We start from the raw sequence: 25,411 nt of genomic DNA, 5'->3' as shown, positions 1-25,411 counted from the left end.
TGCAGTAGTGTGCTGTCCGTTTCCAGTGGTTCTTATTTTTTCCCCGGTCTGTCTTTCTTTTTTTCTTTCTCGCTTTGATGTCATTTCGTTATTTTCCATCTCCCGATGACGTTGAAATTGATGAATTACTGTGGCCTGGTGGTTGAATGAAAATCGAATGGAATGTTTCTTGCTTCCTCCTGTCATTGTCTATTCTTTTTTTCTGACACAACAAGTTGGGCGGACGGTAATATCGTGCAGAAAAACACACACACACACTACCCGCTATCCACATTTTGCATATACGGTATATAAACACGTTTACATATACCGCAACACGCTGCGTTCGCTCGTTTCCTTGTACATATTTATGGAAACAAGTAAATAGCTTATAATATACAGTTCTCTCCGAGTCCTAAGTTGGTTTTGCAAAACTGCGGTTACCCGCTCGCTGGAAATATAAATGTGGTATTAGACTTAGATTAAAGCGGGTGTGTGTATTAGTCGGTATAAGTTTGGCGCATCTCGTAGTATGCACTATGAGATGCGGTGAAAAATACAGTCTATTTTCGCCGCTGCTGCTGCTGATGCGGAGTTGGAATGAGAACGAGAGAAGTCCGGAAAGGAAGTTGGGCATTCGGGAAGTGCGTGTCTGAAAAAGAACTGTGAGTTTCAGAGAAGAGTTAAGAGATTCATGTCAAAAGGAAATGAAGAGAGTTTCATTAATCCATTGATTTCGGCTTTCCTCTCTCTCTCTTTTCCGACATGGCGATCGTCGAGTTGGGGGGAGGGGGGAATATGCTGTGCATCCGCGATGAATTCTCAATCCATTTTGAATGGCGAAATGGTGTCGAGAGAAAACTGGAAGGCGAGCAGCTCCTGATGATGCCGACGAAATAAAGATGGAATAACGGGTGGATGGGGGCGGAGTTGGGATGCGTCAAGCAATCTAGGGGATTTCCGTTTCGGGGCATCAGGTGGCGTACGTTCCGCTGGCATCCCCCAAATACATTACGCAAGAAAAAGAAGAAGCGGCACGGCGACTTTGGCATTTTTGTTTTGTTTTTAATTTCCTCGCTTCCTCTCCGCTCAACGTTTTCGAGCTTGAATGACCTAACCTCCTCTCCTTTTCAAGACATTTGATAGCCTTACCTAATCGAGCTCAATCACTTCAAAAGTCTCTTTTTTTCTTGAGGGAGGAGGGGGGGGGGGGAGCAGAGGGAGTTGCTTTTCATCTGCTTCCGCTTCTTTCATTCTTGGTCGTCACCGTGCTGGTCATCGTCTAAATCATCGTCATATCGTCATCAAACTGAAATGTCGGAAGCTCGAAACCTTTTCGAGGTTGTTGGACCGGGCGAGCAGCACATCACATATATCGAGAGGAGGAGGAGGAGGAGGGGGGCCGGAGGGAGCCCTGGAGTGCTGGGCGAGGCCCGCCGCACACGCTGGATCAACAGTATAGACACAGGAAGTCAGCTCGGCTGGATTGTTGTTTTTCTCCCTCTTTTTTCTTTCTTCTTTTTTTTGTGTGTTTTGTTTGTGGGTCTGTTGGTTCCCAGCGGCCCAGCAGTCCGGCTCAAAAAATAAAAACCCCCCGGTAGCATTGTATATAACGATGACATGAGGGTTGGTGTGAAGCGGGCGGTGGCACCGGTATACCAAACAGCACGGCAACGGAAAAAAATAAATAAAAAAATACCATGATGTCTATAACCGGAATCAACTTTTTTTCCCCCTCTTTTTTTATTTTATTTATTTTTTTAAAAGAGGGGTTTGCTGAGTTTGTTTCCTCCTCCCCTCGACTGCTAAATGATGGAATCTCCCCTTAACTACTGAAAAAAAAAGAGAAACCACCTCCCTGTCGTCTCTCTCCCCCGCCTTTTTCCCCCCATAGTGAAAGCAAGTCATTTGATTGTATAACATGTGTAATATGCGATAGAAGGGAATAAAGCATACAAAATAGCGAGGAGGAAAGCGGAGGCGGAGATGGTATATGGAAGTTGACATGAAATAGACGTGGGGGCATATATAGAAAACAAACATGTAAACATTTTTTATTGAATATCAAATGAAACATCTTTGATGTTATTTCACTGCGTCAAAAAATACAAAAGCGTCGACGACTTGTAGTTACATTTTGTATGTAGAAAAGAAAATAGAGCTCCCCAAAAAAAAGAAACAAAACATCAAAAGACGAATATAGACGCCTGGCTGTAATATATGTGTTGGGCGGGAGGGGTATATACATGTGTGCGGTCGTTGGACACAGTCGTGGAATTCCCGGGCACTGCTGGCGCTGTGTATAGCTGGGCGAATTCATCTCGTTTCGCAGCAGAGGCAGGCGGTGAACGACGCGCGGCAGCAGCGGCGGCATTGACGGCCTAGGGGATTTTCTTAATGGCCGAAAGGGCAATCCTTCTCCTCTTGCTCTCGTTTACGTCGTCGTTGGCGTCGCTCCACCCGAGAGAGAGAAAAAAATCAAAACACACACAAAAAAGAAGAAAAGTGAGAGCATCAGAGAAAAGAGGCAAAACATTAAACGAGCGACGATTGCGCGCAAGACGTATACATACACACGGTCCCCGATTTCTTCTCTTATCGGGGCCGTTCTTCTTCTTTTTTTCCTTTTCCTCTCCGTCCTTGCTATAGTCTCACCAACACAATAAGCTCTCAATGTATGTTAAGCTCAACATTAGTATGAGCAATATCCAGGCCGGAACACTCACACAATGTGTATAGATGGAAGAGAACCCATATATCTGTCCGTTTCCTTATCCTTTTTTTCTGGGCTGTGCGCAGTTTCTTCTTTCTCTCTCTCTCTCTCATACACATTCATTTCTTTTGGCTTTGGCTTCTTTTCTTCTCTTTCTTTTCCTCGGCTGCCTTCATTTATACATAGGCCCAAGTAAAAGAGGGAAAGAATATATAAAGAACAAAAAAAAAATAAGAAAAAGAAAACCCTTCATCTGGGATGCAAAGCACATTTCGCAAAGTGCAGGCAGCTCTCTGGCGTCTATAGTGTAGCGCACACAACAGCACCGCACTAAGACAAATCCCCTCTTTTCTCTCCTCAACTGCCAGCCAGCCAAGTTCCTTCTCTTTTTTTTTCTAGCGATACACTCTTCTTCTTCAGACATTCTTTCTCGTTTCTGCACAGTTTGTGTGGCCCGTATATATGTATACGTGTATCGCATTGGCTCGCGCGCGCCCTCGCTTCTTTTCTTTTCTTTATTATTTGATTTCGATTTACTTGCGTTATTATTATTATGATACCCGCGGAGCAGAGGGAGACAGTGCGGAACCGGGGGGAGCGACAGTCGACGCCACGTACAATGTGTTACGCCCTCGTGACAGCGCAAATATAATAAACAACAACAGTAGTAGTTCTAGTATATGGTAGTGTAGAGTATAAATGCGAATACATATATACAGTTCTGTGCTAGCGCACTTTTGCATGCGCCTGCTGGTTGATGTGCGCGAGAGCGCAGAACTGGATGATGGAGATGACGGCGTAAAGAATATGAAGAATATGAAGAAGAAGAAGAAGAAGTAGAGAGACTTGATGCTGACAGAACGGCCTGGCCCGGCTCTCCGAGAGATGATACATGCAGGCGGTATACATATGGAGTGTAATAATAACTCGTCTAGGAGCGCCGTCGCGTACATTACGAGGATGGCAAAGGCAAACGAGCAAAAGGATATCAAATGTAACACACCGTCAGACACACATTCGCAACGGGAGAAACGACAAGACACACATTTCTATCTGCCCGTCTTTTCTTGTTCTTGTTCTTTTTCTTTTTTTTTTTTCTTTTTTCTTTTTTCACGACTCATTTTCTTCCTTGGCGTTTCTCATTTCTCCGCCAACGGAAACGCCATGAAAGAAGAAACTCAAAAGAGATCTATATAGGCTGAGAGAGGCGGCGGCACAGCCGAGAATATATAGTTCTGGCAGCAATCAGTTTTGTGAATATGATCAAGCCTCTGCAGTGTACATCCTATCCTCTGCCTATATAGCTGCTGCTCCTGCTGCTGCTGGGTCAAAAACTTTGTTCCTTCTTCCTTTCCGCGTCTCTTGTTCTCCACGTCATTAATAACTGAAAGAAGGCGGCGACTTTTGGACTATAGTGACGGGTCCTTCCTTATTTCCTTTTTCTCTTTCTCTTTCTCTCTCTTACATTCGTATAAATGTTGATCTTTTCTCTCGTCATCTTTGCTCTGCCTCATCTCGTATTGATATACAAGAGAGCAATGCACGAATTTGTGTGCTCCCCACCATAACTTTCCATCCTGTATGTATATACTTCTATATAGTGCATCGGCGGCGCTCCTGGATCCTTCGTACAACATGTATTTCAAGTTATTAGCTTTCATATTCTTCTTCTTTTTCTTCTTCTTTGGGTTGCTTCCTTCGATCGTTCTTCTTTTTGGACAGCCGAACGGATCTCATAAATCTTACACGGATCGCACTCTTGCCCTCCACTTCGATTGCAGCACAGAGTCAGTCTGTCTTGTCCCGCCAGCGCTCTTCATTGATGTCTTAAGATGGAAAAAGCCCAAGAAGGCAAAGATGGGAAAGGTCGTGAAGCATCGACATGTCGACTCTCAAAGATTGTTTTACAGATGAAGCAGCAGCAGCAGCAGCAATGTGTATTATATACACACCGCACATGATATATATATTGTATTAGCTATGGACGCATGCAGCTGGTATAGGCACGGGGATTCCTTGTTTGCTGCGCATTGTATTGTCGAGAGAAGAAAGAAAGAAGAAGAAGAAAAAAACGCAAAAGGACACGAGAAAATAGTTGCGGCACAGCGGCGCAGGGATCGATAAGGACGGACGTCGACGTCGGTGCTCATTTATCCCAAGTTCGACTCGACAAAAGAGGGGGGGGACCCTTCGATGTACTTTGATAGCTCATTTATATTGTGCTCTCCCCAGCACACACAACACGAGCCAAATCAGCTCGAGATAATTCCGGGGAACGACCGCACTGGCCTGACTTTGACATGTCATTAATTTCTTCTTCTTCTTCTTCTTCCTTCTGCCCTCATTTTTCTCTCTCTCTTTCTTCTTTCTTTCTTCTCTCGATTCGTTTTTTTTTTTTTTTTTTTTTTTTAGGAAGAAATCTGTCGGGAATCTTGTGTACCGTAGGTCTATAGTGCTCAACATTTGTTCCCTTTTTGGAACGACTAACCGAATATTATACGATAAATATTTTCTCCAGATTTTCTCCCACTTATTCACAGGGCGGCTGATGTCACAGCAGAAATGAGAGCATATAAACCGATATTGTATTGACTTATTTTTGGCCGGCTGGGCCGATCCTCTCCTTCCTAAAATCGCTCCTTCCGCTGGTGCGCATATTTCGCTCGTAATTTGCAGCTTTTTCTTCTTCTTTTGGCTGCTCGTAAAAAGTCATCGAAATGGGATGGGGGAGGGGGCTGTCGTGTCCAGTTGGCCGTCTTTCAAGAAACACAAGAGGAAACTAGCCATATTATTTCCACTTTTTTTTTCTTCACTCGACTCTTTGTCGGGCAGTTCGTTTCCTTTCGACCGACGAGAGAGAGAAAAAAAAGTCTTCAACGAGATGAAACGATTGAAACGAATTACCCCAAAATAGAAGGAGAAGAAGGAAACAAATTGCTAAGGGAAAGAAAAGGAATGTTGGGGTATACACACGTACTAATTGAAGTAGCGGCATCAGTCTAGGGAAAAAGGAGGAACGAGATGAGTGGAAGAACGACGACGCATTTCCACCGAGAGGGGGACGACGACGGACGGACGGACGGACAGACGGACAGTCTGAGAGACACAAGAACAAGCAGAGTGGAGAGAGAGACAGAGAGAGCCCTGCACCATTTGAAATGCGCATCAATCTGAACGGATCAAAAGCTTTCTATGATCCTCCGCGTCCTTTCCTCTGTTCTCTCTAATATCCTCCATTTGGCGGCCCCTTCCGTCGCAGCAGGGAAAGCTTACGATGAAACATTCCGACAGAAGAAGAAGCCCGTCACATAAAACTGCGCAAAAAAACACAGAGGACATGAAAGACTTGAAACACACGAGCTGTAATGCAGCGGGTGGAGACAGAAATAAAGGAAACGTGTCTTATAGCTTATGACAAGTCGAGAATACAGCGCACACACAATATGCAGCACCAGAGGGACGGAAACAAATGAAGTGGACTTGCATACATTACTATGGTATACCTCATTTCTTATGCATAAGGCGCGTCAATGGACCGAAGGACTTTATGCACATTGCAGCACAAACGCTGGACGACTTAGACTCTTTTGAAGACCTGTCATCCTATAGGTGTAAGACCACCTTTCCAGGTGGATCAAAGCTTTCTTCAGAAGAGGTGAATGATATCGCAACAGCTTATATCGGTATATATATATTTATAGTACTAGCTAGATAAAGGTCTTTTAGAATGGTCATTTTTATAAGCTGATTTCGCAAATGGATGTCCAGTTGTTGGATCACACACACAATAACGCGCTTGAACGGAGAAAAAAAAATTCGCGAAAATAAAATAGTCCACCCAACCGAATAATCGTAGGAAGCCAGCCCTAGGTAACAGCAAAGAGCCTCTTCCTGCCCGTCTCCCCCCCCCCCCCCCCCAAAAAAAGCAATAGGATCTAACAGAGAGGAGAAAAAGAAAAAAAAACCGGCCAAGGAAGATGACCTCTTATGTGAGTGCTGTGTGTGTGTCGGCTCACGGCCACGAACGGACGGAGTCATCCACGTGGAATTACTAGACTAGAACACAATTTTTTTTTCTCTTCTTCTTCTTCTTCGTGTTGCATTTAACAAAACTCAACAATGGATGAGGGGGGAATTCGGGGGTTCCTCTCTCTCTGTTTTTTTGTGTCTGCACTCTGTGTTATTGTTGGCCTTCTTTTTTTTCTCTTCTTCTTCTTCCCTTTCAAAGTGAAGGTTTTCTTCTTGTGTTGTCTCTCTGCTCCTTTAACATTTGGCTGCTAACAGAAAGAAGAAAAAAGATAACATAAAAAAAACAAGGGGAAAATATTCCGAGGGAAAACTATGTTAACAACCCTCAAGGGCCGGCGGTGAACTCTCAAGTCACTCGGTCTCGTGATGGTAGCCCATACACGACCTACTACTACAACTTTTATTCTTTCTCCTCTTTCCTCTCTCTGTCTTCGTATATATATATATACACAGACACACAGTGTCGACACACACAAGCTAACAAATATAATAACATAACGAAGCCAGAAGGAAGGAAGGAGGTACGACGGGGAGCAGATGAAAAAGGAGACGAGAGAGACTAGAGGGGTTGTTTTGAGATATTTTGAAGCCTCTGTTGCTGCTGTTCGAGTGTTTCCTTTTCCCCCCTTCGTATATATAAAACAGCCCCGGCTTGTCACCATCAGCAGTAGCGCGGCCATCAGAGCGTCAAAAGATAAATAATAATGCGCAACTCGATTGTCTTCCTCTCTCCCAATATAGGAAGAAGGAGAAAGTGAGGGGGGGGGGGGGCGGGGGGCCATGTATGGACAAATTCAATTAACACACCCAGACTATATGTCGTCGCTGTGTGTATAGGACTATGTAGGATGGAATAATAAAGATTATTCGAATTCAGTTTTTCAAAGGTTAGAGCTATAATACACATAGGCATAACGCAATATGGATAATGCTGTACAGGAAACAGCTGCCGAGAATGACATTTAGGTATTTACCGAATAAAAGAAAAGAGGTGGATATATGCGAGCTGATAGATAGACTTATTAGCTTATAGAATGCGACTGAATCCAGTCCATTACACAGGTGGTGAAACCATTTCCCTTTTCTGGTTGTTGATCCTATATCGGCAGTCAACGTCGTTGAACGTGTCTTACGTACGACTATTGGCTTCCGCCATATCGAGCGCATATATAGAGTAATATGCCCTTTCGTTTGGGGGCAATTCCCGCATCTACTGTTTCATTTTTCTATAATAATCCAATTTCGATCATGAATCGCGTGTGCAGCATACCATTGTAAATGGCGTGACTGAGCCTGCCACCTGATAGGATTGCTCTTGAGGAATCGACCCAAAATGCCTTTCGTGCAATACAATCAATATGCGCCGAGCAAATCGTCACCAGTCTATTCTATATGCAGCACAACTAGATTCGCAATAACTCACGGTGAAAACAACAACCGTGCTGCCCACCTGGCGACCAGCCGTGAAACAAGTCATTGGGGTTGCACGCGCGGGATTTCCCAAGCTCGCAATAATTTCAAAATGAGATAAGATTACGAGGAACATGCCGCACTAGAAGATTGCTGGGTGGTCAACCTTCGGCCATACTATATGTATGTGCTACGCGGCGCAGCCAAAAGGGGTTTTAAAATTCGATGGCTGATGGCTTTTGATTAGACATGAGAATGCCACCGCAAAAAAAAAAATGTGTCAAATATTGTATTAGAAAAAAGAAAAGAAACGAGACAGCCAAAGCTGGACCCCGTCCCCTGCTGCATACATCCAACCGATTTATTTCGTTTGATAGGTAATCCAATTGTCTTTCGATGAATGTCGAGCTAGAATTATTCCTCATCACCTACTCTATACCCCACCACTCTTCATCCATTCAACACCGACGAGATCCTCCTAATATACTACACACGTCGTTGGGTTTATTTATTCCTGCAGAACAGGAAAAGGGGACGGAGAAAAAAAAGGAATAAAGGAAAAAACAGGGAAGAACTATCCGTCGCTCTTGTTCGGACTGTCCTTTCAAGTTCAAGTGCAGCACTCCGTGCGTGCCATGCAATATATGCGGGTGTATACGGCGATGCGCCGGCGGTGTTATTTAGTGAAAAGTTCGTGTCACCTTTGACGAGTCATCACAAATGCGCTGTTATAACTTTTTCCGACAAGTGCAATTGAATAAGATGAAAGCCTTCCACGGTCCAGAATGGAAAAAATTCGAACCCTGTCAACTCTCTCACAGAAGAAGAAAAAATGTAGATCAGAGTCGGATTTGCGTCACTGAAGGACTTTAGTTATTGATCAACTCATCAGAGATATATTTTTATTTGTTTTTCTTTCTCTCTCTCTCTTAAATTTTCACATGTCTATTTGCAATGCCTGAGTCTTCTTTTCCGTCCTATGCTGCCGCAACGTGTTTTTACACATTTAATCCTTGATGAGGGATCGATCGAGAAAAATCCGATGGAAAAAAAGAAGAAGAAGAAGAGCGTGTCGCTCCAAATCGATTTGATCGTCGTGTAATAATCGAGCGGAAATAAGGTCTCGGGCCGGAATGAGTCGCCAAAACAGGGCCAACGGAGGGACGGAACGGAACGGACACAGAGAGAGGGGGGGGGGGACGGGAGATTATGGTCCGTCAACACATATTGGCATACAGCACACAACTTCCGTCAACTGCAGCAAAGAATGAAAAGGAAAGAGCAGCTGACCGGCTATAATAATAGCAGAGAAGAGAGGAAAAAGGAAGTTGCTCATATCATTTTCGTTCATCTCCGCGTGCGAAAGGAGCACTCACTACCGCGGGGCGCCATTCATCAATTGACCAATCAATCAGATTGTCCGGCTTTCATCGAAAAAGTGTTTGTATACATATATAGGATATGATATTAGATTGATTTAGTTATTCGACGTTATATTCACACAGTGTCACACATTATTGGGTGAACGGTCAGCGGCGCGGGCGATAGCCGAGACGAAATGCGAAACGAAACATCCCTCCGAAAATGATCCACTGCTCGCTTTGTACCTCACCGACACACACAAAAAAAGAGGAAAAGAGAGAGAGAAAGAATGAGAGAGATTCTATATATGCTATGGCCTTTCGGCAATGGCACATCATGTCTAATCTCTCTCGGCTCGGCTCGTCCGCACGTGTATGCGGACGTTAAAGGCTATATGGGATGGTATATACTACGTGGTGGTGGTTGGTTTTTATTGAGGGCAGCAGAGAAGGGTCAGCTGCTACTGCGGCTGCTGCTGCTGCCTCGACCATCGCAATATACTTGATGACGAGGCTAAAGGGAAGAGATGAACGAAAGGCCGGAGAGAGGGTGGCTCAATCAATGAACAACAAAATCCCCCCAGCCGCAGCGGCGGCGGTGGCGGCTCTGTGTCGTCCATATATTTCCAGTCATCCCCCCATCGCAACTGCCCAATCTACAGAAAAATACGTCGTCTGTTGTGCCGTATCTATCCAAGGTATAATAGCCGGGATTGAGAATTGAGAATCGGATGGGACAATAAGTCGTCGTCGTCGCGGCGGTGGTTCGGACATTGTCAGATGGGGAAAAGAGAGAAGGGGGCGGACGGATATAACGACGTCAGGGCAATGATGGCATCGGCGGTGCGGTGGAGGACTCGGTGGGTATAGTGGTGGTGGTGGTGGTTAAGTTTCCTCTGTTTGTATTCCCTCGTTATGGGCCGCCTTTGATCCTCCGTGTGCTGACGCCGTTTTATCTCTATGCCGATGGAATAAGAGGGGGGGGGGGGTGGGGGGAAATAGGGCGCGGCTATGGTTCACATGTGAGGTGCTTCCGAAGCGTATATACACAGCACTGGCATACGACTGGAAAACCCCTGGAACAGAAGCGACAGCATGACTGAGATTCTTTTTATTTTTATTTTCCATCTCCCCTCTCTCTGTCGTTTTTCAAATGTATTTATATACACGGGACGAGATCATCATCGGTTGGACCGTTTCCTCCCTTTTCATAGAACCTTTTTTACAGACCGCGCTCATCTCGTCGTGCAACTCCTCCCTTCAATCTCTCTCTCTCTCACTGTGGAAAAAAAAGACTAGTTGTGTCTATCCGCTGCTGGGCACGCTGCGCAATCCCCCTTCATATGTAACAACACGTGTCTGGATGAAAGCAAAAGCTTGGGCCCCCTTGAAAAAAAATCCCAGTCCTTATATGTATTTACTATCTATCTCTCTGTGTGTGTGTGTGTGTGTCTATAGTTTCTTTTTCTTTTGCTGCTGTCCTGATTTTTCTTCGGCCCTGTATTTTTCCTGTAACTTATTTAGACCTGGATGTCGGAGGCCAGTCACGAGTTCCCCATGTATAGGCAAGCGGCAGCCAGTCCATTCGGATGAGATGAAGGAGATATGGGGAGAGGCCCATAGGCCAGAAGGGAAAAAAGAAAAAGAAAAGAAACAAAAAAAACGTACATGTAAGCCCCTTTGCAACTGTATATGCCATCGGGGGGTATCGAGTAACTGTTGTGCGTGCGTAACTTTCGCAAGTCTGCTCGTCTGTGTTCCTCTCTTGGCTGTCGCCATGAAAGGCGGTCGCTCATAAAACCAGATATTATATACAAGGCCTCCCTCTTCATCTTCTTCTTCTCCTCCTCCTTCTTCCTGTTGTGTGTGTGTGTGTATCGCATCTTTCTTTTGATTCCCGTTCGCTTTATTTCAATCGTCCATTTGTTCTCGTCTATACAATATAGATGGGGACTAGACACACACACACACACACACACACACATAGACGTATATATACTCTAGATACTCGTAGATATTTATATCTATCTGTATATAGGCACAAGAGTTGGACGTTCATATATACTGGGCAGGAGAGAGAGAGCCTCTTCAGTATATATCCAGATAGATGTATCTCTCTCTCTCTCTCTTGCACTGCCTCGGCCCTGTCTTCTATATCTCCCCGTATATATATTTATAATATGGTATATGGATGTTGTCGTCCTATAGCTTCTCTTATGTAAGTCGAGTGTGTATCTCTACGACGAGAAAGAGAGAGAGAGAGAGATACTTTTGCCAAGGGAAAGAATCACGCTGCTAGTCCCATCTTCGATCTCTTTATGTGGCCACCAATTCTTGCCGATGCGAGATATAGCTGACAAGTCCCAGACTATAAAAGAGAAGAAGCAAGAAGAAGAAGAAGAAGAAATTGTATAATATACTTATGCTATAAAGGATCAGAAGAAAAGAAGCGGACAAACCTTTGCCTCTCTATTTCATCAACCGTAAAGATATTGAAGCAAGGAGGGGGGAAAAAGATGAAAAGGGAGAAAACTATACGTACATAATAGCTCTCCTCCATCAAACATGACGCTTTTTTCTCTCTCTTATTTTCTCTTTCTTCACGGATATTCTATTTGTTAGTAATATACATCATGAATATAATTGTTATTTCTCCTCATTTTTCAGAGAGGAGAATCAAGATTTGGTTGAACAATGTATACAAGCTTATTCCGGCGAGGGCAAGAACAGCAAGTAGAAGGCTATATAATATACACCAACAGTTGAATCATATTTTCTCTATGTTGGCTCTTGCGCTATCGTGCCGCAAGATTGGCAGATGCCCTTTTCAAAACAGCTGGCAATGTTATTCCGTCGTTGTTTCTCTCTCTTTCTCTCTCTCCACAGTCTTTCAATATGATAGTCAATAATAAACTCTCGGTCGATCGGTGGACGCAACACGGAGCTCCATCCACCGGGAGCTGGCGTTTATTGTTCACGTATTAATATTTTTATACGCGCGTTACCCCCGCAAAGGAAAAAAAAAAGAAATGACGCTTCCAGCCTGTATATCTCCAGTGTGTTAGATACTACGGAAAAAGTGCGAGCTCGGGGGGGTTATACCCGAAAAGCCATCAGAGATAAATCAAACGAGAATTGTATGTAAGATTATGAGCGAAAGAAGAAGGAGAAGAAGAAAAAACGAGGTTTTTGGCGTTGGGTCGCTCGCCGCTCTGCGGCTATTTCCCGGCAGAGATAGACACAAGAATATGTGCTGCTGCTGCTGCTTCTGCGTGCACATAGTCTATATAGTATAGCCGCTCCCGCTTCTTCGTCTCTCTCTACACAGCAGCACAGTTGGAATCTGTTCCAAGGCGCAAAAGGAAAAAAAAATACTCGGGAGCAATTGAGATAAAGAGAGACAAGAGGACCGAGAGACGCGTTAGATAGAGCGCGTCGTTCTTTGCCTTCGTCTTCTTCTTTTGAGGATTAGATTCTTGTTGCATCAGGGCTTTCAACGTGCCCGCACTCACGCGTTATTCTCCTCCTCCTTCTCTCCCCCCCACTATATAGATACCCCTTTTTTTCTAGACTCTTTTATCATCATCCTCTTGGATATCCTTGGCTCTCCTCTCGAGATTTCGGGCTTCGTGAGAGATGCGCTGCTTCAACTTGTTTTTCTTCTTCTTCTTCTTCTTCTCTCTTTTTCTATTTTTTTGTATATACTCTTCTTGAGTCGACGTAATTGACCTGTCATTAGATACACACACACACATACAGAGAGAGAGAGAGAGACGCGCTGACACACGGCACACTGTTGCAACAGCAGCTGATAGCCCAAAGGAGACAGAAGAAGAAGAAGAAAAAAATTGAAACGTGAAAATGTCATGGCAGATGGAGACCAGATCGTCCCGGTCGTCACGACCGCGTTCACTTTATCCCGTATCTATTCTCTTCTTTTTCCATCTTTCAAACGTACACACACACACACACACACTATACAATCATATAATCATCACATGCTGGATATAAGAAGGGAAAATAAAATGGGAAAAAAAAACCTTCATCTCTTCTTTGCATGTCATCATCTAAACAGTTTTTCTACAGTTGAATAGAAGTCAAATATTATTATTGAAATATTTAGTCAACACAGCTGCCGGCCGGGGCCGGTGTGTTTTCATATATATATTATCATTCGGGTTGTCGTGATCCGCCTCGACGGATTTATTCCTAATAGCCCGGCCAACAGGGCCGGCCGGCCTGCGCTGTGTTGTACCTGTACCTATATACTAAGAGTGGTACGTACCGTACGTACTCCATGCCCATTGTGTCTACTCCGTTGAACTGATACTCTTTCTCTCTCTTTCTCTTGAAAAAAAAAATAGAAACGGAAAAAAAGTTATTATAACCGTCATCCAATGACATGGGTCGCTAACGCTAAGCCCCCCATGTAACTAGACGTATCTATATCTAGAGAGAATGTCACCGTGTGTATGCTGTGCCCCCAGCTTGTGCTGCACAGTCCAAATAGCTCACAGGAGAGAAGCTCAGCGACCCGTACGCCATACAGACGCTGCTAGTTGCTATATAGCTCTGGCTCTGAGCCGCGCTGAGCGATCCTCTATTGTATACAACGTCGGCCTTTACGTGCTGGGTATATACACTACTACACCGAGGATGAGTCACGCTTCCTTGTCACCTTCCATTTTCGTCGTTTGAAAAAATAAGGAAAAAAAGAAAGCCCCTCTTGACGCAACTCACGCGATATAAGCGGCCGCACAAGGGGGGCCCAGACGATTTTCCAGCACTTTTCAAAAGTTCGTTCGATCCTTTTTCAATTGTTTTTTGCTTTTTTAACTTCGTTTGTTTGTCCGCCAGCGAATGACGGACGTGTCATTTTACGCAGCTTTTTTTTCTTTCTATATCCACTTTGCAAACACAAAAAATCGGAGGAAACCCCATGAAAGCCCAGCAGCGCTTTGTTTTTTCACGCCACGGTTTTCATTTTCTTTTATTTTTGGTATTTTCTATTTTCTTCCCCAAAAATTGTTTCTCCTCCGTTTTTCACCTGGTCCGGCTGGTCGGTGTTGTTACAAGAGTGCGGAGCAACTCCTGAGAGTGTCTGTAGTAAACAATAGCGTGATAAAGACACCCGGCCCGAGTCTTTTTTGGAGGGGGGTTGATCGATGCATTACTCTTATTTTTCATTTTGTTGTGTTTTGTTTTTCGTGAGTTCTCTTGGACACCACCACCACCACTACCCAAAAAAGTTTTTCCCTTTTTTGTTTCTCCCTCCCTTCGGAACTTCCCCCACCCACTTGTTTTCTTTTTTTTTTCCACCTTTTTATAAGATTATAAATAAATAAATGGGGGCGTCGATACCGCAGACACGCAGAGCGATGATACACAATGTACACAAAACCGCTGAGCGGATCGAACCGGTCGAATCAAAAAAAGATAAAAAAAAAACCTTAAAAAAATTCATCGAATAAACGACAACAGCCCAACGATGATGAAGGAACAAATCCCAAGACGTCGTGACCGGAGTACTATATTGTATAGTATATACGTTTGTTTTCAAATGGGCGCTGCTGCAGCAGAGCTCATCTTTTCTAATATGCGCATCGACATCAATCAAACAATCGATGTGTTTCTCCTTCTTTTTCTCGCTTGTTGGCTTTGGTTACTATTTGAATACTTCATCCCGTGGTAGGATATACACCGTCTCGATTATTCATTCTCTTTCGCTTGGGCGGCGTGCCGCGTGTGGGTTTGCGGAGAGCGGTTGATTATTTATTTATCAGATCATGCCGACGAAAATGAGGGAAAAGCCTACAATTTCACATCTGCCGGGCTCTCGCCTCATCTTGCTCAGCCTATCGGGTTTTCTTTTCGCTTTTAGATGTGTGTGCCAGAGGATATTGTGATTATCTCGACTAGACTTCTTTCTTGTATATCTACATAGACAAGCCGGTATCCTCTTCTTTTCTTTTCTGGTGAAAAGAGATGAGAATGCTGGTCTCCGCTCTTCGATCCTCGTTATCGCTACGTATGCAAAAAGGTCGGCTATAATAGATCACGCTGACTTGGACTTCCAAAGGGACGATCAAACGAGACAGGCAACCGAGATGAGGTTCATGTTCTTTTCTCTTTTTCCATCCTTTCTGATTTTCTTGTGTTTAGCCTTTTAAACTCTCCGAACGCAGAAAAAAAAACAAAAAAACCAAAACAAAAAGGGAAAATGAAAGAAACAGATTGATCAAAAAATGTCTGCCAAACTCACGAACGATCCTCTTTCTCTTCTCGCTGAGACTCTAAGAGAGAAAGCCCCTCCCGCCAACAGAGCCTCAATACATTTCTATACAGCTAGCTGCTGCATGCAAGTTAAAAAATGAATGCATCCGCAATTCAAAACGCTGCGGACGACGGCCGAGCTGGAGAGGATATAGAGAGAAGGAGCGCGTCAGTCAAAACTATCTATAACCAGCAGTTTCTCTATGCATTGTGGAAATACAATATACATATGTAGAGTAGTACCGCGCGCGGCCTTATGAATAACCCACTACGCTGTACAGCAAGTGACTATTTGAATAATGTACACATGCATATCGAAGTTCTATAGTCTGGTGTGCTAGGATATATAGGCAACATTTTCTTCTGCTTTTTCTTCTGTCCCTCGGTGCGCTTATTTCCAGCTAAAGCCGCGCACAGCACGACCGATAAACCGCGTCCAAAGAGATTAGTTCGCGGGACCTGTCTGCATCGGTGATTAGGACAGCTCGTACACACACACACACACACACACAGTCAGAGAGAGAGTCACCGGCGGGCGGCGTGCTGATCTTTATGCCCCGCATGCAACATGTTCCAAATCAAATAAACAACAACAAATTTGTTTCCTTCTTTTTCTTTCTTTTTTCCCATCGCCCTTTTTATTTTATTTTTTTCTTCTTCTTTCCTGATTATTTATTTGTTTGTTTGTTTCGTTTTTCACTCGGTATATACGCCATCGTCCTCGAAAGATATGGTGGATATATATGTGTGTGTGTTTGTGCAAGACGAGAGAGAGACCCCCCAGAGCGTCTAAAAACATGTCCCCAGCGGTATACAACGGGAAAAAAAAAAAGAAAACCCGAAGGAGGCAATCGGAAATATTCGTTAGCTGGATATTTGGTGTTTGGTGTGCCCCGGCCTGTCTACTTGACTTGTATACACTGTACGCGTATAGGAGAGACTATCTAACGTCCTTGTGTGTGTGTCTGTGTGTTTGTGTGTTTGTAATTTGTGTACCGAGTATTGGAGCCCCCAACAAGCCAAACGTTGGACAGTTATGGCTTTTGGAAGGGAGGCATGAGGAGACACACGGGGGCTGTGGTGGCAGAGCGTGCGGACTCGGTGATGTTTACGACCTCACATTTAAAAAAAGAAAAAGAAAAAAAGAAAAAAAAGAAAAAGGGAAAAAAAAAATTTTTCTTTTCTTTTTCTAGCTGTCAAATGTATATGTGTGTGTGTGGTTGCCTGGCGCTCCGGTAATGAGCTTCGGGTATAGTCGATTTCCTGCGTGGGGGAGACAGCAACAACAACAACAACAACAAGAGAAGAATCGGGGGAAAAAGAACGGCGTGAGAGTGAATAACCGATTGAATGAGAAAAGAACGGCTGGAAAAGAATTAGGCACAATTCCATCAAGAAAAGCTCTTCTAATTGCGTAACGAGTTCAATAGTTGTTGTTGCATAGCAACCGCACCGAAAAGACGGAATAAAAATAAAAATATTACGCAACACGCGAAGATGAAGAGAAAAATATTTGAAAAGAAAAGAAATAACTTGGGGTGATTGTCTCCCTAAATTGGATCTGCTCATGGCAGCGAATATCCTGTCAGAAAAACCAGGTATAGATGCCGAGCGTGTGGATAGCAAAAGACCCCAAAAACTCTCGCTTCCGGAACAGCACGACCCCCCTCTTTTTTTCCCTCTGTGGTGGTGTAACTCTTAGTGTGTCTTCACTGCATATTATATAGTATATATCTAATAATAAGTAATAGTGCACAGTAGTTTTATCTTATAAGGCCCCCCACTACTCGGGGGTCCCTGCCTTGTTAAATAAAATAACTGCCATACAGAGCTAGAGACAGACGGATTTTCTTAATCATACTCTCTCCCCTTATTCTTATTTTACCAGGAGGAAATTTAGAATATGAGTTGGACTACACGGGCTTTCACCTCGTTAAAGCCCAGCCAACAGCTGTGTTCGCCTCTGAACCGAACTCTTTGGCTTTTAGGAGCCAAATAGGTAGAACCGTTGAAGTAATTGAACGAGGGGTGAAAACGAGTCAAATAAAAGAAGAAGAAAAAAAAAAGAGAGCGACGAGAATGGGCGGACGAGATGTGCAAGAGGAAATTGTCGAAGATTCATAAATGTGCCCTCTCTCACCGCGCCCTAGCCGTATAGAGTACAGTCTAATTCCATTCATTCATTCCATTCATTGGCTCATATTCACTGTCCCCCTGGACGGCTGTACAGAATGGAAGGGAAAAAAAAAGAAGATGAGTGGGCCAACATTTTCATAACTGTGAACCACTCAGCGTCGACGAGAGAAGCGCATACCACACGAAAGCAACAACAACAAAGTGGGGCAGAAAAGGGGAGGATCGCAGGAATTAGGACCGAGAAGGAAATGATGCACCAAGAGTTGTGTTGTGTATAGTACAGTTGTCTGCGCGGCCCAGGTATATAGTATATACGTCTAGAGTGCACACACACACAAATACATATTCACACAAACGACAGACAAGAAGACACACTTTGGGGATGTGCAGAGTTTTGTTTCTTTCTTTTTTTTTTCTCTCTTTCCTAATGGACGATTTCCGGGAACTGGAACTTGTCGTCACGTCCGGCCCCCGACGGAACACACACACACAAACCACCAAACACTGGCGCTGTGGTTCTGTTCATTTTCTTTTTGTATTCGAAAATGTGCTGGTCCGCGACCGCTATTCTTTTTTGGTGTCTGTCTTATTTATTACGTACACGAAGCTTCTTTCCGAGAGGAGGGAGCGATGGACGCGGGCCAGTATAGTGTTGCACAATATCAGCCGAGCAGAGGACGGGCAAATTCCCCATCGAGTAACAAACTCACCTTAGTGGCACCATCGACTGGGTGCCCATGACAACGGCCGTTGCCAGAGGAACCGGAGGAAAAGAAGAAAAAAGAAGAAGAAGAAGGAGAACGGATAAGAGAATGTGGAGAGAGATAAAGAAGAAGAAGAAGAAAAAAAAAACGGGCCAGAAGGAAATGAGCCACTAAATTGCCCCGTAGTTGCTCGTCTCCTGGGCTCTTCTAATCAGCTTCACTGGACAGTCTCTCTCTCTCTCCCCTCCATTGCATTCTTCCTTATCATGAGCGCAGTCGGTGTTGTCTGCTGCTCACCTCAACTCTATGGGGCCCACCATCAGAGCCGAAGAGAAACTATATGGGTCGCCTTTTATTTCTTTGGCTGGGTGTATATATTCCGTCCGTCCGTCCTTCTCTCTCTCCCATGTAATAGAAATCAAACGGAGCCCGGAGAAACGGGGAACCACGACGACGACGACAGGGGCCCATAACGAACGGTATAAGAGAGGGGGAAAAGAAAAATGGATCACAATTAAACCCCTCGCAGAGAGAACAATAACAAGACCATCGAGAGATAACACAACAGCACGGAGGTGGAACTAACGCCCGACGGGCGTCCAACAACAACAAACGCCAGACCAGCAAAGAAAAACGGAAAGTAAAATAAATATGAAGTAAACGGACGGCCGCGCTGACGAACGGAAGAAGTCGGATCGCACCATCAGGATGACGGTGGTGGGGGGGGACAACGACACCCACCCAGCGGCAGCACAGACATTAATATATCTACTATATATATGTACTCCCGCCGAGAAACCAATCAGCGTTCCTTCTCCTTCCCCCCTTCTGGCAATCATCTCTTTAATCGGATGAGTGGCCAAGAGAATTCAAATCAAATGAAAAGAGGAGCGGAAACGGGGGATCACTTTGCTCTAGACATTATCAGAGAATGAATCGATAATATGTAACGAATCCAGTTACGTCGAGAGAGCGAGACTAAAACGGCTGACACAATTCCAAAGGGATGAAAAGAGCCCCAAAGCATATGTTTTTTTATTTACAAAACGGATACAGTGTGTGTGTGTGTGTGCACTTTATTACGTCAAAGTATAGCAAATCTCTTTCTTTCGCCTCTACACAGCTTTCCATTTTCTTGTTTTATTGTTTTTGCGTCTTCCGAGAGACTTTGAGACTTGACGATTTGATTTCAGGGGGCGGGGTTTTCACGTTGAACGAACATCCCCCTTTCCCCTTGAAAAAAAAAATCTTTTATTCTTTTCATTCAACGAAATCAGTCGTTTCTTATATAGAGGAGCTTCAGTGAGCTTCAAAAAAAAAATAAAAAATAAACCGTGGAGCCTTATTTGGTTGAGCCTTCTGAAAATGTGTTGGGGATTTTATTTTATTTTGTTAGAAGGTACGGTACTGTAGATAGACAGACAAAAAAAAAAGGCTGAGACCAACGTCAAAATACAAAAGACATGCGACAGTTGAAAAGAGAAGGAACGTGACCTCAATCCACCGATTCGAATTGTCTCTTTCCATCCCCTCAAAAAGAAAAAAAATCCTTATTCACGTCGTTTATTATTTATAAATAGACACACACCACCCAGCCGGTATATACGTATACACTTGCGAGGCTTTCACGAAAGAGAAGAGCGGAAAGAAGACGACAGGAATTTTCCCTTTTTTCCTTTTTTTTTTCTTTTTTCTCTTGCTAGTTGTCAGACGATAATAAGAGACGCCTAACACCAACAACAACTACCGTACCAGAGGTCCCGTACCGATGTCGAAAGCAAACACCGTCCATCACGTTTTTTTTCCATACTTCTTCTTATTTCCCTTCAGATTATAACGCTTCGCCTTTCACGTCTAAATTCTTTATTATATCTATCCGACGAGTATCTTTGTGCTGTTTTTTTTTACGTAACTCTGCTTGTTATATCAAAAGGAGACGCCGAGCGTATATATGTACGTATATGTGTGTGACGTCTACCGTGTGTGGGATATATCTACACGAAATGATTCGATTTCTCTTCGTGAATATTCAAGGCTCTCCTCTCCCTTTTTCGCCCTTGCAGTTGTGTAACGAGGGGTGCTGCTGGCACGACGACGAGGGACCGCGTCCGGCTCTCTCTAACGGCCGCGAGTGGGGCATACAATAATTCGACGGGATAACAATCAGTCGACATTAGCATCATAAAGACGGGGCTAGCGCCAGCCGCTCACGCCAGCGTACACGGCCAACCGATGTGGGCGCGTTTTGGTCGTCGTCGTCCGAATATAAGAAGGAAAAATGCGTGGAGGGGGGGGGACGAAATAGAGGGGCACTATGGCAAGACGTGGACACTATTTATGTCCACTATATTACATCACCCTCCCCTTCTTGTTCGTTCCTTTTCTCCGATATTTCCATCGACGCATTTTTGGCTCGTTGCATAACCATCGGAAACTTTTTTTTCTTTTCCCGCTCTACACCCCCCGCCGTCATCGCTCCTATGTGTGTGTGTATACATCACCCACACACGCATATTTTGTCCTGCTGGGGAGGAGGAGGAGAAGGAGGACTTGATAAAATACGTACGGTGTTGAAGCTGCTGGCCTGCTCGACCGGCCTCGGCGCTGCCCCTGCGTGCGTAGACCTGATATCTGCAATGGTTGGCCGCTTTTCCCGCAACGAGTCGCAGCTCCGACCAACGGCACACAGAGAGACATTATCCCGGGGGTTGGAGCGAGTGAGAGAGAGAGGCGGGTATGTGTGTATACATGTCTCGTATATTAAAGCCTGAAAAGACACGCTCAAATCATGAAAACCGCAGAAGGGGAAAAGGAGAAGAAAGAAAGAAAAAGGGACGAGTGAGACAACGTGAAATACGACGATGGAAACGGGCTGCCCACCACCACCACCACCTATACCACACTAGACACCTATACTATACGTACTATGTGTGTATGTATATTTATACCAACGAGCGACTGATTTAAGTTCGATACGGGACGACATATTTTCCCGACTATAGGAGAGATTTGAATAGGCGGGAGAGAAGATGGGAATAACTTATGATTACATCACGTTCATATTTTTTTTTCTTTTTTCTACGCGTGTAGGATCCGTTAAATCCAATTCCGAGGACTCGGCGCATACCTCTAGAGATGCGCACAGTCGCATAATATCCGCAGCGGAATGCAATTGAATAAATAAACACCAGAGCCTTTTTGATTGGAGTATATACTATACCGGGAAAATCGTGGCTGGGGCTTTTCAAAAAAAAAATAAAAGATAAATAAATATTTCGGGAGTGAAAAAATCAGAGCCTTACGAATGATCTCGTCTTATAACGCTGTCCCGTTTTCATAGCCTACAGGCAATGTTTTCAAATCGGTGTGAATGTTATGTTAACGTATCTTTTTCTTTTCTTTTTTTCTTTTCGTGGAAAACAGAAAAATAAAACAAAAAAAAACAAAAAAAAAAGAGGAAATTATTCCCGTAAAAATTGTGACTCTCTCCGGTTGAAACACGGGCATGACGTGTAGTCGTGCATAACTCTTCTCTATTCTGTCGTCTGGCAACAAGACGGGACAGAAAGTCTCAGACGTCAATGAGGCCAACGACATGGCCGTCGTTGTCGTCGTATTTTTCTCTACAGCAAATTGATGACCGTGGAATCCATCAACAACAATAACGACACAAACGCAGAAATCTAATCATAAAAATATAATAAGAAACAAGGAGGCGATGAAATGAAAATAACAAGAACAGCAGAGTAGACTCGACTCGGCTCCTACTTATATGGAAAAAGAGTACAGCAACACACACACTCACGTATGTATAGAGGAGTAGTACAACATAATAAAAGGAAGTCAACTTTCCAGAACTCTGAAACACTTGACGATGGGCTGTTGCAGCTATAGCCGCGTGATGACAGCAAGGCCATTCATCGGATATCCGCTCTTGACTGTGCTGTCCAAAATGTTGTGTTATTTTTCTTTTTTCTTTATCTTTCTTATTATTTGATTTCACAGAAAAATAAAATACAAAAATTGCCTTGACGTCATTTTTATATATTTTTTCCCCGGATTTGATTTCATCATCGCATTTTCAGTATCAGAATTTTTGTCCTTTTTTTTATTGTTATTATTATTATCTCATCTGCCCCCGTTTCTTTCCTTTTTCTTGTTGATTATTTTCCAAAGAGATTGAGATAATAAGAGACGACGGGGTTGTGAAGAAATATTCGAAGAATCTAATCTATGCGTGTTTGATTTCTTCCCTTCAATAATCGTACCGTATTTAGTATATTTTCTCTGCAGCTCTTTTCCCATTCGTTCCACTTTATTGTACAACTTGGAAAAGTTGAAATACCTTTGGCTTCTAATCAACTGAAATGCGTCAGAGTCAAAAGATCATTCAGCCGAGCGAAACGATTCAAAACGAAAATACAAAATAAATACGGTACTATATAATAAAATAGATGGATGAATCATCAAGGAGAATGCGCACACACTCGGGCGTCGAACATTGTATAATCAGATTTCCCCTTTTTTTTTCTTCCTTACAAATATTTCTTCTCCCTTCACGGGAGAATAAGAAAACTATTTTTCCTCCTTTTAACTCGGGGTTAACGAAACAAAAATAATAAATAAATATCCAATAACCCTCTCTCTCTCTCTTTCTCTCTCTCTCTCTCTCTCTAGCTAAGGGTTATTATTTATTTTATTATTTTTTATTTTCGTCGGATGTCGGAGCCCCTCTGCTTCTCTTTATCCAGCACACAGAGAGCAGTCATCCTTCATTTCCATCCTGCTTCAATGCGATAATGATAGTGCTGCGCTCCCTGTGCACCGGACCAGGTGAACTTCACCAACATGAAGAGGTCTTCACCCCCCTCTGCCAACTGCATTGTCTATAAGGCCCCTAGCTCTCTCTCTCTCTCTCCATGTATAATCCCATCCACATTTTGGGGTCTCTCTACTTCTTATTCCTCGTTTGGTGGGTACAGTTCCCTCCTTATTCCGAGTTTGTAGCATCTATCTCTCAACTTATATATATATATATTTCCGGCAGTTGCGTTCTATAAAGAAGAAAAAAAATTCTAAACGAGTTGGTGGGCGCTCCCGTTAGCTTCGGCAGCTAATACACACGACAGTACATACACGTTCAACTGAATAGAGAGAGGGGCCAGAATTCCAAGTAGAGAGAACACATCTAATGACCCCTACACAGTCATGTAGTACCGGTGCATTCTACCTAGATTTCCCTATCTGTCTGTCTAACTCGACCGGGGCTACCGGAGACGAGCTCAATATGGTTGACGTCGCTGTTATGGTGTCTGTCATCTTTTCTTTTTTTTTTTTTTTATTTTGTTTCCCCCCTTCATCCTCAATAAATGCCCACTTCCACGACAAGGCGCTCGCATTAAGTAGAGTTCACCGAGTGCATTTTGTTCTTTGGCGGGGGGTATGACGAGTGTGGAAAAACGTGAAGAAAAAAGTTGAAAATAAACTTTCAGCCCCTTTTATAGACGCGACCGAGGTGGAAAGTTGGGAGCTCAAGGAGCCGCGGCATCGATATTTCCAGTAGTACAGGGAGGAATCTAGCTCACGGGATATGCGGACATGTGGAGGGGAAAATTTGGAAACATTTTCCAGAGGGTGAGCCCTTATAACCACAGTACTCACCTCCATTTCTTCTATAGTAGTACTTCTTCTACTAGGTTATTATTATAAAATTGTGTACCGTGGCTGTCAATCTCTTTCAGCCCCTCTCTCTCTCTCTCCCTTATGTATATTCTAATCTTCGTGATGGAGAGGGGAAAAATATAAATGTGCCTACGTGCACGGGTTCACCACCACCACACATCATATAAATCGGCGCAGTGTGGCTCACGCCGTGCTGGTGCCGGGTACGACGTGGTATCCTAAAAAAAAAATCAGGCAAAGTCAAAATTCCCGGACGAGTAACGCCCTGCGACAAAAGGAGCCATGTCGTGCGAAAAAATGTTCAAACAAAAAAAGAAAATCCCCGTCCGCTCGCCCGTTCGCATATCCACCCACGTCGTCGAGTCTAATAAAGCACAAACTCTCTCAAATGAAATGGAAAATAGCGGTTGATTATGCTGTGTGTTTGTGTCTACCTTTCTCTATAGATAATACGCGTACGCGCTACACCACACACGATTCTCGACTCCACCCACCGGAGAGGAAAAATAAGAACAAAACAACACGACAGACACTTTATATATAACGCGGAGCAAAAGTCAACTAGCCGAGCTCTCTTGGCTCTACTCTGCTCCATTCGCTGTGCAGTTGAAAGTAAGTGATCCTGCGGTAATGACAGAGTCACTCAAGTCATGACACAAGAGAGAAACACACATCAGAAAATGGAGGCGAGAAAAACCTGCGAAAGAAATTCACGAGAACAAGACACTCGACACGTTGCAGGTCACCGGGGTTCAAGCGTTTTCTCCTTTTTATTTGCCAAAATACATATAAGTCGCTCTATTAGCCTCGTGAAATAACACTTCGTATATAAGCTACAAACAACACACGTAGTACAACAATGTCGCTGTCTCCTATTCTCGCATATCTATCATCTCTTTATCATTTTGGCTTTTTGACTTTTTGTGTAGAAATCAAATATTTGCATATGAAAAAAAGGTAGACTCTTCTTCTTTTTTCGGTGGTGGAAACGACAAATAATGACACGATGGAATTGTGGAGTGTAAAAATAGAAAATGACAATCTAATATTGAGCGAAGAATGCAACAATGGACACCGGAGACGCGGACGGATGGAGAATGAGAAAAGATAAGATTAACCATCAG

General features: G+C 43.8%; 1 protein-coding gene across 2 annotated transcripts in view; it reads right to left on the bottom strand.

Moving 5' to 3' along the window:
* Positions 1-1,886: 1,886 nt before the first annotated feature.
* Positions 1,887-25,411, bottom strand: part of LOC124209660 (cysteine and histidine-rich protein 1-like) — a 74,155-nt gene continuing 50,630 nt past the window's right edge. For both annotated transcript variants that reach the window (XR_006881026.1, XM_046607755.1), the window contains one exon: positions 1,887-25,411. This exon is cut by the window's right edge. The gene's annotated coding sequence lies outside the window, so the exon portion shown is untranslated.

Source organism: Daphnia pulex, chromosome 2 (assembly GCF_021134715.1).
Source record: "Daphnia pulex isolate KAP4 chromosome 2, ASM2113471v1".
Lineage (NCBI taxonomy): Eukaryota > Metazoa > Arthropoda > Branchiopoda > Diplostraca > Daphniidae > Daphnia > Daphnia pulex.
This window is presented reverse-complemented; position numbering and strand designations above follow the sequence as displayed.